At 43.9% G+C, this 15,945-nt stretch overlaps 1 protein-coding gene across 1 annotated transcript in view; it reads left to right on the top strand.

Annotated features, from left to right (window-relative positions):
- The first annotated feature begins 757 nt into the window (after positions 1 to 757).
- MCTP2 (multiple C2 and transmembrane domain containing 2) overlaps positions 758 to 15,945 on the top strand; it is a 208,166-nt gene continuing 192,978 nt past the window's right edge. Inside the window, exon 1 of the mRNA XM_056571863.1 lies at positions 758 to 1,008. The gene's annotated coding sequence lies outside the window, so the exon portion shown is untranslated. The remainder of the gene's footprint in view (positions 1,009 to 15,945) is intronic.

Genomic DNA, 15,945 nt, shown 5'->3' with positions numbered 1-15,945 from the left:
GCTGAGTCCTGACACTCTCCTTCTCATGCCGGCTGATACTGCGCATGTGCGGGATTTCCTACTATACCCAGAAGCGGTCTTCAGCGCTGCTTCATTAGTCTGGAGTAGCGCTGGAGTAAGAAATGGGGGAGAAAGAAGTGAAGGGTTTTTCAGCCATTTCCAGCGGAAATTTTTTTTTTTTTACCATTGACTTCTATTGATTTCTGCTAGCGGATTCCGCTTGAAGAATGAACATGCTCATTCTTCAAGCGGAACGGAATTCAGCGTCCAAATTCCGCTAACAGAATTTCCGCAGTGTGAACAAGACAGCAGAAATAGCATTAAAGTCAATGGGCAGAGGAGATGTGAATTAGTTTGGAGCGGAGAATTCAAGAGGAATTACTCGTAAATTCCTCTTGCTCCGTGTGAACGCACCCTAACACCTGGCTTCTTCCCCCCCCCCCAAAAAAAAAAGACAACATGTGGCAAATACTGCGGTTTTGGCAAAAAAAGACAAGTGGAAACACAGCCTAATGATTGCTCCTATGACTAAATTACCATTGGAAGGTTCAGAAAAGCTGCAGGACTCCTCGGATGTCTTGTCACCCAACTCTCACAGATTGAAACATTACAAAGAAACCATGTAACAACAATGACTACAGTCAGTCCTACAGAACAGGGTGGTCTTATGGAAAAGCTCCTCCAAGTAGCGCCATGTATACGGGAGTGTATGACAGGAGAAGCGCAGACACAGCACCGGGGCCGCTCATTGTTTAATTACAGTGTTCGGTAGCCGCGTTATCTCCACAGGAAGAGCACCTGGGCACCCAGCCCGGACCGCACTCCTCCCTGCCCGGCTCTGACAGGTTAGCCGCCTCCCCATAAGGGGCTGGTTATGGCGGAGGAGGAAGTCAGGGCAGAAGCAGGAGGTGGAGTGCCCCATGGACGAGTGCGCGGTCCCTGCTCAGACACTGCGGTTATAATAGACAACAGCCGGCCCCGGGAGATGAGAAGCGGGCACCCGGACAGGTGAGGGGGCGGCGGGCACTGTGCACACTACAATGTGCGAGAGGAGGACGGGATTGTGCGGCTCTGCCTGTACACAGCAATGGTGTCACCAAACTTTGTGTGTTATGGATGTATATAAATGTGTATACGCGGATGATGGTGTATCTACGGGGAGGGGAGAAGGGGCATCTATGTGGGGTTTGTAGTCTTTGTTAACCCCTTAATGACCGACCAATTCTTTTTCACTATCTAAGGATTATTATTATTAATAATATTTTTTTTTTTTTACATACCCATATCAGGGCTTGTGTGTGGTTTATTTTTGTGATGGCAAGGTGTATTTTTTTTTTTTTTTTTTTTGATGGAGACCACTTGTAGTACAAATGGCTTTCCGATCACTTTATTTTCTGTTTTTTCCTCTACATCTTTACAGCTTTCACCACATGGGATACATAATGAGAATTAGTTCTGGTTGTCCTGGACGTGACTATACCAATCATTGATTTTTTTATTTTTTTAAATTTTTTTTTAAACTTAGATTGCTGAACTTTCTTTATTTTTTTGCATTAATACTGAAAGGGGACTTTGACGTGCACTCTACCAACCACACACGTAATACACTGTAGTGCTGTGTATTATCTTTTACACTTTAATGGTCTATTCACACGTACAGTATTCTGCGCAGATTTGATGCGCAGGATTTTCTGCTGCAGATTTCAATGTAAACTGAATGACTGAACACAGCTTGAAATCCTGCGCATCAAATCTGCGTATGTGTGAATGTACCCTAAAGGAGTACTGCAGCCTTAAAGGAGATCTGTAGGATAGGGGATAAGTAATAGATCAAGGGGGTCCGAGCACTTTGGCCCCCCGGAATCTCCTGGACGGGGCCGCAGCAGTATGCTGGAAAGGGGGCGTTCCTTCCCCGCATGATGCAGTGGTCAACACGCCCCCTCCATGTACCCCATAGAGATACATGGAGGGGGCGTGTCTGCCGTGGCTTTCTGCTGGGGACGAAACGTCACTTCCTGCAGACTGCCGCGGCCCCGTCCAGGAGATCCCGGGGGGCCACAGCGCTTGGACCCCCTGCGATCTATAACTTATCCCCTATCCTTTTGGATAGGGGATAAATTATTTTGCGCTGGAATACTCCTTTAAACAACCAGAGGTCGGACCCCCTCGATTTCCCATACGGAGACCTGGAACTGCCGCGGTTCTGCTTGGCTAATGCGTGTCTTGAACCTCACTAAGATGGACAGACGCCCACTCCATTCAGCTTTATGGGAGAGGAGGGGATGCACAAATGCTGAATCTCCACCTCTCCCAAAGAGATTCATGGAGGGGGCATGTCAGCTGTGGGTGACACACCTAAAGAGCTGGGGCCCTGTACAGGAGATCGCAGGGGTCCCAGTGTTTGAACCCTCATGAGCAGACCCTTATCCCCCTATCCTGCGTATAGGGGATAAGTTGTCTAGGCTGCAGTACTCCTCTAAGCTGTCAGGTAGCCTATCTGACCCTTCAGATGACACAGCTGAGTAGGTGCAAATACATGGCATACCTAGGGCCTTCATTGCGTCCCAGCAATTGTGTCACCGGAGTCATGGATGTCACAATCACAATTTGACATCAACATCTAAGGCAGTTTCCCAATCGGAGTGCCTCCAGCAGTTGCCAAACTACAACTCCCTGTATGCCTGGACAGTCTTTCCACAGCTGGAGGTGCACTGATTGGTAACCAGTTATGGACTACTTCTGTCCTGCTAAGACCTATTGTAGTCATTAAAGCACTACTGTATGTGTATGGTGTGTAAAATATGTCTCCAGCCTTACTTTTATCCCTCTTATTAGCTCAAAAAACACTTTTTTATATGCTGCCACTGACAGTCGGATAGGCGTGGCCAGGGGATCGCTATGCCCCGCGGTCGCCACACCTATCCCCTGTACACCAGCGCTGGGACCGCTGTGTGATTGACATACAGGTCCCAGTGCATGTGCCCCTTATCTTTCATATGTAAGCGCCGATCGACATTTCTTTACAGAGCACGAGCACTCACTTCAACTGTCTGAGGCCTCTGTACGCACGGACAGTCCTTCTCTTACTTCTCCCCGTGCAGGCGATGCACTAGGCGCTTCAGCATTCCCTAGAGGCAGAGAGCGCTCACTCTCTGCCTCCAGTATTGCCCGGGTGCACGGAGGTGTCGGACAGAGCGCTTGCTCTGTAATGTCGGTCGGCGCTCACATATGAAAGATAAAGGGCGCATGCGCTGGGACCTGTGTGTCAATCACACAGCGGTCCCAGTGCTGGTGTCAGGGGATAGGCGTGGTGTACTTAGTATAAATATTCTATACTGTATATATGTGTGTGTGTGTATTTGACTGTTTTTCTCCAGCTAAGCCTATATCCAGGATAACCACTTAAAGGGGTTATCCACCATAAGGTGATTTTAGTATGTACCTGCCAGGCAGTAATGGACATGCTTAGGAAGGATCTGCGCTTGTCTTGGGGCTAAATGGCTATGTTGTGAAATTACCATAATACTGTGGCTTTTTGTGAACTGGTATTTCCTGCTTGAGTTTTTCTTTTTTTTTTTTTTTTTTTTTTTTTTTTTTTTTTTTTTTACTACAAATCCCATAATTCCATTTTCCTCCCTCCCACACATCATCCATCCCACCCATTGAAACATAAATGAGCTGCATCTGTTCAAAAGACCTGTGGTTTTCAATCAGGGTGCCTACAGCTGTTGCAGATTGATCTTTCTCCCACCAAGCGATCCCTCCACCCATTGAAGCAGACAGGCTCCCTGTCATCAGCTGACTAGTTAGTCAGGTCTCAGCCGCATTGTAAGCTGGGAAAAATCTGAGACAACAGTCATTTTGTATGCTGATAAAAATAAATATTGGGGTGAAAATCACAGAAGAATTGTGAGAAAACCGTCACACACAGGTACAGACACTATATTATGAACTACACTAACTTTACAGCCCCTGTGGCATAGTCAAATAAGAAATTCCTGGAATACCCCTTTAATGCTTCTGTGGTTACTTTCCTGTATCCATCTGTCATCTGTCATATCCAGTCCGGTCTGTGTTCTAAACACCGAGAGCGGAGCAGCAATTTCCTTGTGAAATGGTTGTATGTCAAGTCTGGAGCGAGCTGGAAGGACGGCAACTAGAGATGAGCTAACTTACAGTAAATTTGATTCGTCACAAACTTCTCGGCTCGGCAGTGGATGAATTTTCCTGCATAAATTAGTTCAGCTTTCAGGTGCTCCCGTGGGCTGGAAAAGGTGTATACAGTCCTAGGAGATTCTTTCCTAGGAATGTATCCACCCTTTCCAGCCCACCGGAGCACCTGAAAGCTAAACTATTTTACGCAGGAAAAGTCATCAACTGCCGAGCTGAGAAGTTTGTGACGAATCAAATTTACTGTAAGTTCGCTCATCTCTAATGGCAACAGGATGAATTGTTAAAGATCTTTTTGATCCTCCTTCAAGCCATCACTAAACTACAACTCCCAGCATGTCCAGTCGAGCTGTGAATTGTAGACTTGTGTCATGTGATGGTTGTATTTCTGCCAGTACACGATATCAAGAGAACGTTCAGCATTTGGCATGCATCTTGTGTGGTAATGACCATATATCAGCGTTCTCCAGCTGGTGGTTAAACTACAACTATGGCCACACAGGTAGAAAGCCACGAGACCACTGTTCTCTTCTGTATGATGACTTCGGGTGGAGAAGGATGCACTGTCAGTAGTCGGCTTCAGATAGAAGTAATTTTTGTCACTTGCATTGTCTGTATTGTTAATTGGACACAATGGCAGATATGTTGCTATGTGTGTATTAATACTCACTATAAAAACATTACTAGTTTAGATCCCCATTAACTACCTGACAGTATAGCGGCTGTGCTTTGGTCTATGTTTTTATGTCCATGAATACATCTGTGTGTGACACATGGAGAAGACATGCTGCTTGGAAGGACAGCTCGTGCTCCTTGTATACTACATTGCTGTCCGCATAGTGTCTATGTGTGTCACAAGGGATGTGACATACTTAATCTTCTCTTCCTCCTGGAAAACCCAGGGTATTAGGATAATATGATAAATCTATATAGTCATGATCTGTTATAGTTGTCAGCATTACTGCTGCCTGTCATACCTGTGATGTTACTAAAGAACCTATCTATCCTAACAGGTTTTTAATGAGTATATACCCTGGAATGAATGTCTGTTTCAGCGTGTGTGTATAGAAACCTCTTACATTTTTTAAATGCAATGTAAAGTAGTGAGTGCACAACCTGTTTAACCCCTTAAGGACGCAGGACGTAAATGTACGTCCTGGTGTGGTGGTACTTAACGCACCAGGACATACATTGTCCGTGTCGTACGCGGCTGATCCCGGGTGCTGATCGCAGCCAGGGACCCGCCGGCAATGGCTGATGCCCACGATCTCGCGGGCGTCCGCCATTAACTTCTCAGGTGCCGGGATCAATACAGATCCCGGCATCTGCGGCAGTGCACGATTTCAATGAATGATCTAATCGCCCGCAGCGCTGCTGCGGGGATCCGATCATTCAGAACGCCGCACGGAGGTCCCCTCTCCTTCCTCCGTCCGGCTCACGGCGTCTTCTGCTCTGGTCTGAGATCGAGCAGACCAGAGTAGAAGATGACCGATAACACGGATCTGTTCTATGTCCTATACATAGAACAGATCAGTATTAGCAATCATGGTATTGCTAAGAATAGTCCCCTCCCCCAATAAAAAAGTAAAACATCAGTTTTTTCCTATTTTACCCCCAAAAAGCGTAAAAATGTAATTTAATAGACATATTTGGTATCACCGCGTGCGTAAATGTCCGAACTATTAAAATAAAATGTTAATCATACCGTACGGTGAATGGCGTGAACGTAAAAAAAAAAAAAAAAAAAAAAAAAAAATAATAAAAATCCAAAATTGCTACTTTTTTAATACATTTTATAAAAAAAAAAATTATAACAAATTTATTACTTTTTTTGTATGCAAATGTGGTATCAAAAAAAAGTACAGATCATGGCGCAAAAAATGAGCCCCCATACCGCCGCTTATACGGAAAAATAAAAAAGTTATAGGTCATCAAAATAAAGGGATTATAAACGTACTAATTTGGTTAAAAAGTTTGTGATTTTTTTTTAAGCGCAATAATAATATAAAAGTATATAATAATGGGTATCATTTTAATCGTATTGACCCTCAGAATAAAGAACACACGTCATTTTTACCGTAAATTGTACGGCGTGAAAACGAAACCTTCCAAAATTAGCAAAATTGCGTTTTTTCTTTTTAATTTCCCCACAAAAATAGTGTTTTTTGGTTGCGCCATACATTTTATGATATAATGAGTGATGTCATTACAAAGGACAACTGGTCGCGCAAAAAACAAGCCCTCATACTAGTCTGTGGATGAAAATATAAAAGTTATGATTGTTAGAAGGCGAGGAGGAAAAAATGAAAACGTAAAAATTAAATTGTCTGAGTCCTTAAGGGGTTAAAGGGGTACTCCGGTGGGAAAACATTTTTTTTATTTAAATCAACTGGTGCCAGAAAGTTAAACAGATTTGAATATTACTTCTATGTAAAAAATCTTAATCCTTCCAGTACTTATCAGCTGCTGTATAATATAGAGGAAGTTCTTTTCTTTTTGAATTTCCTTCCTTTCTGTCTGACCACAGTGCTCTCTGCTGACACCTCTGTCCATGTCAGTAACTGTCTAGAGCAGGAGCAAATTCACATAGCAAACCTACCCTGCTCTGGACAGTTCCTGACCTGGACAGAGGTGTAAGCAGAGAGCACTGTGGTCAGACAGAAAAGAAAAAGAAATTCAAAGAGAAAAGGACTTCAGCTGTAATATACAGCAGCTAAGTACTAAAAGGATTAAGATTTTTTAAATAGAAGTAATCTACAAATCTGTTTAACCTGTTGGGGACGGAGGGCATCCTGGTACTTGGGTCCGGCATGACTGCTGATGGCTATTAGCAGGCATTCCGTGGCAATGCCTAGGGGGGTCCTGAGAACAAGACCCCCCCCCCCCCCCCCCCCCCCAATGTCGGCGATCAATTCAGTTTTGCAACATCTGAAATGGCACAGTTTGGAGTCCACTATACAGTGGTCTTCAAACTGTAGCCCTCCAGATGTTGCAAATCTACAACTCCCAGCATGCTCAGACAGTCAGGGATGCTGGGCGTTTGTAGTTTTGCAAAATCTGGCCCTTCAGATGTTGCAGAACTACAACTCCAAGCATGCCTGGCCAGTCTGGGCGTGCTTAAAGTTGTAGTTTTGCAACATCTGGAGGGCTACAGTTTAGAGACCACTAGTTAGTGGTCTCAAAACTGTTATTCCTCAGTTGTTGCATAACTACAATGCCTAGAATGCCTTTCGGCTGTCAGTGCATGCTGGGAGTTGCAGTTTTGTAACAGCTGAAGGCACACTGGTTGGGAAACGCTGAACTGGAGTCTGTTTCCTAACTCAGTGATTCCAACCCATTTGCCTCCAGCTGTTGCAAAACTGCAACTCCCAGAATGCACTGACAGACCATACATGCTAGGAGTTGTAGTTTTGCAACAGCTGGGGGCACATGGGTTGGAATCACTGAGCTAGATTCTGTTTCCTAACTGGATTCTGTTCCCCATCAGTGAGCCTACAGCTGTTGCAAAACTACAAATCCCAGCATGTACGGTCTGTCAGTGCATTCTGGGAGTTGTAATCTTGCAACAGCTGAAGGTGCTGGGGGGGCCCCCAATGTGAATGTACAGGGTACACTCTCACACGGGTGGGTTTACAGTGGGTTTCCCTCTACAAGTGTGAACCCCCGCCATGTGAATGTACCCTTTAAACACTACACTACACAAAATAAAAAGTAAAACCCTACATATACCCCTACACAGTTACACCCCCCCCCCCAATAAAAATGAAAAAACATCTCATACGGCAGTGTTTCTAAAATGGAGCCTCCAGCTGTTGCAAAACAACTCCCAGTATTGCCGGACAGCCATTGACTGTCCTGGCAGGCTTGGAGTTTTGAAGCACCCTGTTTGGGAAACACTGCCGTAGGGTTTTGGTAGAGACAAGCCCATTCTGGGTCCGCCCCTATTGCAAAGTCATAATATAGGCCTCAAAGGCACATGGCGCTCTCTTGCTTTGGAGCTCTGTCGTATTTCAAGGCAACAGTTTAGGGCCACATGTGGGGTATTTCCATACAAATGGGGTTACAAATTTTGGGAGGCTTTTTTCCTGAGTATGGAAATACCCCATATGTGGACGTCAAGTGCTCTGCAGGCGAACTACAAGGCTCAGAAGAAAAGGAGCACCATTGGGCTTTTGGAGAGAGAATTAGGCTGGAATTGAAGGCCATGTGTGTTTACAAAGCCCCCATGGTGCCAGAACAGTGGACCCCCCCCCCCACATGTGACCCCATTTTGGAAACTACACCCCTCATGGAATGTATTAAGGGGTGCAGTGAGCATTTACGCCCCACGGATGTCTGACAGATTTTTGGAACAGTGGTCCATGAAAATATAAAATAATTTTTTATTTTTTCATTTGCACAGCCCACTGTTCCTAAGCTCTGTCAAACGCCAGTGGGGTGTAAATGCTCACTGCACCCCTTATTAAATTCTGTGAGGGGTGTAGTTTCCAAAAGGGGGTCACATGGGGGGAGTCCACTGTTCTGGCACCATGGGGGCTTTGTAAACGCCCCCGACTTCCAAAATGCAACATTTTCAAATTTTTCCTGAAATATAGAATTTTTTTTTTTTTTTTTCATGTAGAATCTGTCCGTGTCAGGAACTGTCCAGATTAAAAACAAATCCCCATAGAAAAACCTCTCCTACTCTGGACAGTTCCTGACACGGACAGAGGTGTCAGCAGAGAGCACTGTTGTCAGGCTGGAAAGAACTTCGCAAATTTCTCTCTGATAAAAATCTGAACCCTTCCAGTACTTATCAGATTATTATCAAATAGAAGTAATGTCCAAATCTGTTAACTTTTTGTAGTCAGTTGATTTGAAAAAAAAAAATTAACCCTCCCGCCCCCCCCACAGGAGTTCCCCTTTAACCTCTTAAGGACCAAGGACGTACAGGTACGTCCTGAGTCCTTTCCCTTTCTATAATGTGGGGCAGCGGCGTGGCCCCGTGTCATAGTAGGTAGGGCCCGACCTCTAACAACGTCCGGGACCCGTGGCTAATAGCGCGCATCATTAACCCATCGCATTAACCCTTTAGGTGCTGCGTTCAAAGTTGAATGCAGCATCTAAAGTGAAAGTAAAACAATGCCGGTTAGCTCAGGGAGCTGTTCAGGATCGCCGCGGCGAAATTGCGGCATCCCGAACAGCTTACAAGACAACTGGAGGATCCCTACCTGCCTCCTCGCTGTCTGATCGCCGAATGACTGCTCAGTGCCTGAGATCCAGGCATGAGCAGTCAAGCGGCAGAATCATTGATCACTGGTTTCCTATGAGAAACCAGTGATCAATGTAAAAGATCAGTGTGTGCAGTGTTATAGGTCCCTATGGGAGCTATAACACTGCAAAAAAAAAGTGAAAAATTAAAGTGAATAAAGATTATTTAACCCCTCCCCTAATAAGTTTTTTCCCATAAAAAAAAAAATGTAAATAAAATTAAACATATGTGGTATTGCCGCATGCAGAAATGTCTGAATAATAGATATATCATTAATTAAACCGCACGGTCGATGGCGTACGCGCAAAAAAAAATTCCAAAATAGTGTATTTTTGGTCACTCTTTATATCATGAAAAAATGGATAAAAAGCGATCAATAAGTTCGATCAATACAAAAATGGTACCAAAAAATTAGCCATCATACCGCCCCATATGCAGAAAAATAAAAAAGTTATAGGGGTCAGAAGATGATGATTTTAAACGTATACATTTTCCTGCATGTAGTTATGATTTTTTTTTTCAGAAGTATGACAAAATCCAACCTACCGTATATACTCGAGTATAAGCAGAGTTTTTCAGCACGATTTTTCATGCTGAAAACACCCCCCTCGGCTTATACTCGAGTGAACTCTCCACCCGCAGTGGTCTTCAACCTGCGGACCTCCAGAGGTTTCAAAACTACAACTCCCAGCAAGCCCGGGCAGCCATCGGCTGTCCGGGCTTGCTGGGAGTTGTAGTTTTGAAACCTCTGGAGGTGAAGATAGCAGCCCGGAACCACTATCCCACCGGATGACCTCCCCACCGGAGAGTCCTGGAGGTGAGTACAGAACTAAAGGGGGTGAGAGGGGGCTGGATGATGTCGAAGGCCGCAGTGGTCTTCAACCTGCGGACCTCCAGAGGTTTCAAAACTACAACTCTTGCTAGGAGTTGTAGTTTTGAAACCTCTGGAGGTCCGCAGGTTGAAGACCACTGAGGGCGGATAGTTCACAAGAGGATGATTGATGAAGGGGGGGGGGTGTGGGATGATGACAAGGGGATGATGAAGGGGGTGGGGGATGATGACAAGGGGATGATGACAGGTGATGATGACAGGGTGATAATGATGAGGATGTTAATGACGGGGGTCTGGATGATGACAGGGGGGAATGATGTATTTCCCACCCTAGGCTTATACTCGAGTCAATAACTTTTCCTGGGATTTTGGGGTGAAATTAGGGGCCTCGGCTTAAACTTGAGTATATACGGTATATAATTAAGGTATCATTTTAATCATACGGACCTACAAAATAGAGCGTGTGTAATTTTTACCGGGAAATGTACGGTGTAGAAACAGAAGCCCCCCAAAGTTACAAAATGGCATATTTTATTTATTTATTTTTTTTCAGTTTTGTCTCACAATTTTTTGTTTTTCCGCTTCGTCGTAGATTTTTGGGTAAAATGACTGATCTCATTGCAAAGTAGAATTGGTGGCGCAAAAAATAAGCCATTGTATGGATTTTTAGGTGCAAAAAGAGATATGATTTTTGTGAATGTAAGGAGGAAAAAAAAGAGTGCAAAATCGGAAAAACCCCTGGTCCTTAAGGGGTTAACTTTCTGGCACTAGTTGATTTAAAAAAATATATTTTAATAAATAAATAATATTTTAATAAAATCCACCGGAGTACCCCTTTTAAGTGCAAATGTCTTAAATTTGGTGTTATCACTCTAAGACTCTGTATTACTAGTCACTGGAAGTTCAACATGGGACCTAATGTCAAAGAACTCTCTGAGGAGCTTAAAAAATTATTGGTCTACATAAAGATGGAAAAGGCTATAAGAAAATTGACGAGACCTTGAAACTGAGCTGCATCACGATGGATAAGGCTATTTAGCAGCTTCACAGGACAGGTTTCACTCAGAACAGGTCTCGCCATGGTTGACCAAAGAAAGTGCACTTGCTTGGCATCATATCCAGAGGTTGTCTTTGGGAAATAGATGTATGAGTGCTGCCAGAATTGCTGCAAAGGTTGAGTGTGTGTGTGTGTGTGTGTGTGTGTGTGTGTGGGGGGGGGGTTCAGCCTGTCAGTGCTCAGACCATACGTGCACCCTGCATCAAATTGTTCTGCATGGCTGTCATCCTGGAAGAAAGTTTGATTAAAACAAGGAGGCTAAAGACATGGATTACTGGAACCATGTCCTGAGGTTCGGTGAGACCAAGATGAACTTAATCCAGATGGTGTCAAGAGTGTATGGTGGCTGCCAGGTCAGGAGTAGAGATGTGCGAAGTTACAGTGATTCAATTTGTCACAAACATCTCGGCTCTGAGTTTGCTGACTTCAGCCTGCATAAATGAGTTCAGCTTTCAGGTGCTCCGGTGGGCTGGAGACTCTCTCCTAGGACTGTATCCACCTTTTCCAGCCCACCGGAGCACCTGAAAGCTGAACTCATTTATGCAGGTTAAAGTCAGCAACTGCCGAGCCGAGAAGTTTGTGACGAATCGAATCACTGTAACTTCGCTCATCTCTAGTCAGGAGTACAAAACAAAAACAAGTGTATCTTGCTTGTTTGCACACTCTATTGTAATCCTTGTGCAAAAATGCACTTTCATTACACTTGTGATAATAGAGGAAGCAGGCCAAGAGAAACAAGAAAATCAATTTCATTGTTACGTCACATTGGTTTGGACACATCTTTGGAAAAGGAAAAAACGTTTACGTATGTTAGTGCTTAACTGGGGAGGAGGAGTTGCATTAAGTTTTGGTCTGCCAAAGTGCTGGGCGGTATACCGGTTCATACCGAATTTTTTTTTTTTCCCCTGCACGATATGAATTTTTTCCCATACCACAATACCGGTTGGGCCCCTCCCCCCTCGAATGAATTAATTATCAGCCGCAGCATACTGTCCCCACATTGGGGAACTAATCAAATGTGACCCACAGGTGCTGTTCTGCTTCTCTAACCACCCCCTGCCACCATGGTTTATCAGCGCTGCGCTGTCCCCCACATTGCAACTAATCATGTCACCTCGTCCTCCTGTGAGTTGCAAGCTGCCGGCGCTGGAAATCTGTACTGTACTACATATTCCTTGTGCCTGGGCTGCTCCGGCCGGTAACGGCCTCACGCTGGTGATGGGAACATCACAGAGCCGTCAGCCTATCACCAGCCGCATCGATCGATGTCAAGCCCCGGCAGGCTCCTTACATGACAGTGCGCTCAGCCTATCACTGACCGAGGCGGGACATCGCCCAGCGTGAGGCAGTTACCGGGGGAATGTGGGAAGGTGAGTTAAAGTTTATTTTGTTTGTTTTTGCAGCCCGGGCACAAGCACAGATTTCAAGTGCCGGCGGCCCGCAACTCACAGGAGGGCAAGGTGACATATGATTAGTTCCCCGATCTGGGTCACATGATTGGGGGGGAATGCTGTTAAACAAGGATACTGTTGCAAGGACTCTGCATACAGGTGAACACTGCTAGGCTAAATATACACAAGCGGGGGAATACAGCAGCACACTGCTAGCACAAAGAGAATCATGTACGAAATGCTATAATGAAAAATGTAGGTGCTTAGCTTACCATTTGGCCAAGTAGTGTGTACCGTCCCACCATGATAAGGTGATATATATGTATGTGTGTTCATAATATCCACTGGCTTGTTTGATGTAAATATGTTTTTATTTTATTTTTTGTCCAATAGTAATGGATTCAGACGAGCCATCTTTGTCATTCAGTGTATTATTTAGATGGAGCATAGTTTATTGCAGTCATTTTACACTTAAACATTGAATCAATATCAGAGTTGTTAAGGAAGATCTCTGATAAGTGGCTTGTGACTAGCTGCTGACTCTGAATTAACAATCTCTTTCTCTGAATACTATTTACAGCAATAAAATTTGCATTTGTATTCAGTATTATCTGATGGTAGTTTCTTTAAAGGGTAGTGTCACACATGACCTATTTTTGCTGCGTATTTGCTGCTGCGTATCTATAGGTAGCAAAATCGGCTGCAGAAAATATACAGCAAAGTATGACACGTGTGACCCTACCCTTTAGGGGTATATTCCTGTCTAGTAAAGTGATGAAATATTGCTTTTGGCTAGTGTCCAACCTCTGGGACACACACCAATCCTGAGAAAGATGGTGCCACAGTGCTGACTCATTATTATTATTATTATTATTATTATTATTATTATTATTATTATTAATTATTTTATTATTTTTTTTCTCTTTTATACAATGGCACATGTCTACCAACTGAGTAGGGAGCTCCGACCAGGACAGCTACATTAAAGGGGTGCTCCAAAGGAAGTAAAGCAAAATAAAAAATGCACCAAAGCCACCACAATGCCTGTTCTATGTCCCCTGTAGTTATCCATGTGGTTTTGGCAGCTCTTGTGGCCCCTGTTTTCTCCTAAATATTATTTTTCCTTGCTTGCAGCACAGACTACAACTCCCAAAAGTCAGTGCAGCTCTGTGTAATGGCTGCCAGTCAATTGCTTTCACTATTTATGTGCATTCTGTATTGTTGTCAGCAGCACACACTACATGTCTTTTCTTTCAAACTATCCATCCCCCCAGCAATAAATCATCCAATGATCTGAATGACAGCAGTCAGTGATTAGATCTACAGCAGAAAAAGAGCAGTGTTATGTTATTTTGACTGAGAATCTTCACTGGGCTTCTCTGCCGCAAAGTCCTCATACAGGGAGTGGGAGGGGAAGTGCCTGTGAAGCCAGAAATCACATGGTGCTTGTCTTGCAGGAGGGTGAGGGCTAGGTCTCGGTGAGGAGTTTACACAAAGACAAGGTGGATCTGATAATGACATCTCTCTCTCACTCCCTGCATGTAAGTGACAGCTGAAAGAGGGAAACTGCTCTATATAGCTAATGAATATTTAGACAATCAGGTTGGTGAGAGGGAAAGGGTGGGCTATAGTTCCTTGGAGTACCCCTTTTAAGGTGAATAGAATTGGCTGCAAGGATGATTTGCATCTTTAAATCTGAACTGTAGCCCATTCTTTCTTATAGCTAGCAGTATAGCATCCCTGTGAGGCAGGAGTACCACTTTAGGTTAACTAGGTTTTCTGTTTTCATTGTATACCCTTTTTTAGCATATGGAATACAAGTGGAACTGAAGCGTATGCTCTGTGATGGGAATTCCCACATCCACCTGGCAGATGATAAATATTTAATGTTTTGTATAAAGAGGGATTTCCCTGTTTCTGTATAGCCTGGATTTACTGCATGGTCTTTAGATATGAGTCACTCTGTTCTATAGTTAGCTTCTGTCCCACCTGCCCAGTCTTTTGTATGGTATGACTGAGGCCGCAGCATGAACTGTACTCAACCCAGGGATTTGTGTCACAGATAACTTTGCAGTCTGCAAGACTGAGACTTCTACAAAGTGCTACGTTCCTTCCCTGTGTTCACCTTGGAAACGTGCACAAAGACTTAAGTAAATATAACTATGTAATCGTGGAGAGTCAGTGTACTGTATAAATATTTGATTGTGATTTGGCTTTATAAACAATTTGAAGATGCCTTTGGTAAACACTTGTTCTGAGTGTATGTGTGGCCGCTGTTCATGTTCTTTGCGTCAAAAAACCACGATGACGTAGGCATGTGCAGTACTGGGCATGGTGGTAGCTCCTGTATCTAGATCATGAAAGTGCTATACAATGCATTTATTTTATTTTATTTATGTAGAGTCACAGATGTAATTATCCTTGGTAGGACACTACATTTGACACAGTCTTCCCCCTGTTGTTAACATGGGATAGACCTTGCACCATATTGACTGCTAAATCCATAGCGGTCTTATGGTATATAGCAAAAGTGAGCAGACCAGCAATGCTGCCAGTATAGCTGCAGCTAACAGACGTCACCATGTAACTATTGCCTAAATGTTCTTGGCACTAATGTATTAAACCATTGTCTTTTCCCCTCTGTTGCAATTTTCTGCAAATCCGAGCCAATGTTGTTAATTCTAATTTTCTGGTAGCAATAATCTCTCAATCTGTCCAGTAATGCCTTTCTGTGTATCCGCCAGCAAGTGAAACACGTGCAGTGCCCCTCAACCTAAGAATTAGTACAAGTGTTGCCTCTAGCTATTACTGTAGTCCGATGTCTTTTTCAGTTCTTTCCTGGGTTAGAAATTAAAAGCTGGAATTTGGTTACTTTGGGCAGTAGTGGTGATTTGTGCGGGCCGTGCAAATAGGTTATTTGGGCTGAGTGTGATATTAAGCAGTAGAGATGAGAGAAGTTACAGTGATTTTGATTTGACACAAAATTCTCGGCTCGGCAGTTGCTGACTTTAGCCTGCATAAATTAGTTCAGCTTTCAGGTGCTCCGGTGGGCTAGAGACTCTCTCGTAGGACTGTATCCACCTTTTCTAGCCCGCCGGAGCACCTGAAAGCCGAACTAATTTATGCAGGCTAAAGTCAGCAACTGCTGAGCTGAGAAGTTCGTGAAGAATCAAATCACTGTAAGGCCAAGTTTCCACTTGTGTGTTTTTTATTTTTATTTTTTATTTTTCTCGCAGTTTTTGGA

The sequence above is a fragment of the Hyla sarda genome, chromosome 4 (genome assembly GCF_029499605.1).
Source record: "Hyla sarda isolate aHylSar1 chromosome 4, aHylSar1.hap1, whole genome shotgun sequence".
Lineage (NCBI taxonomy): Eukaryota > Metazoa > Chordata > Amphibia > Anura > Hylidae > Hyla > Hyla sarda.
This window is presented reverse-complemented; position numbering and strand designations above follow the sequence as displayed.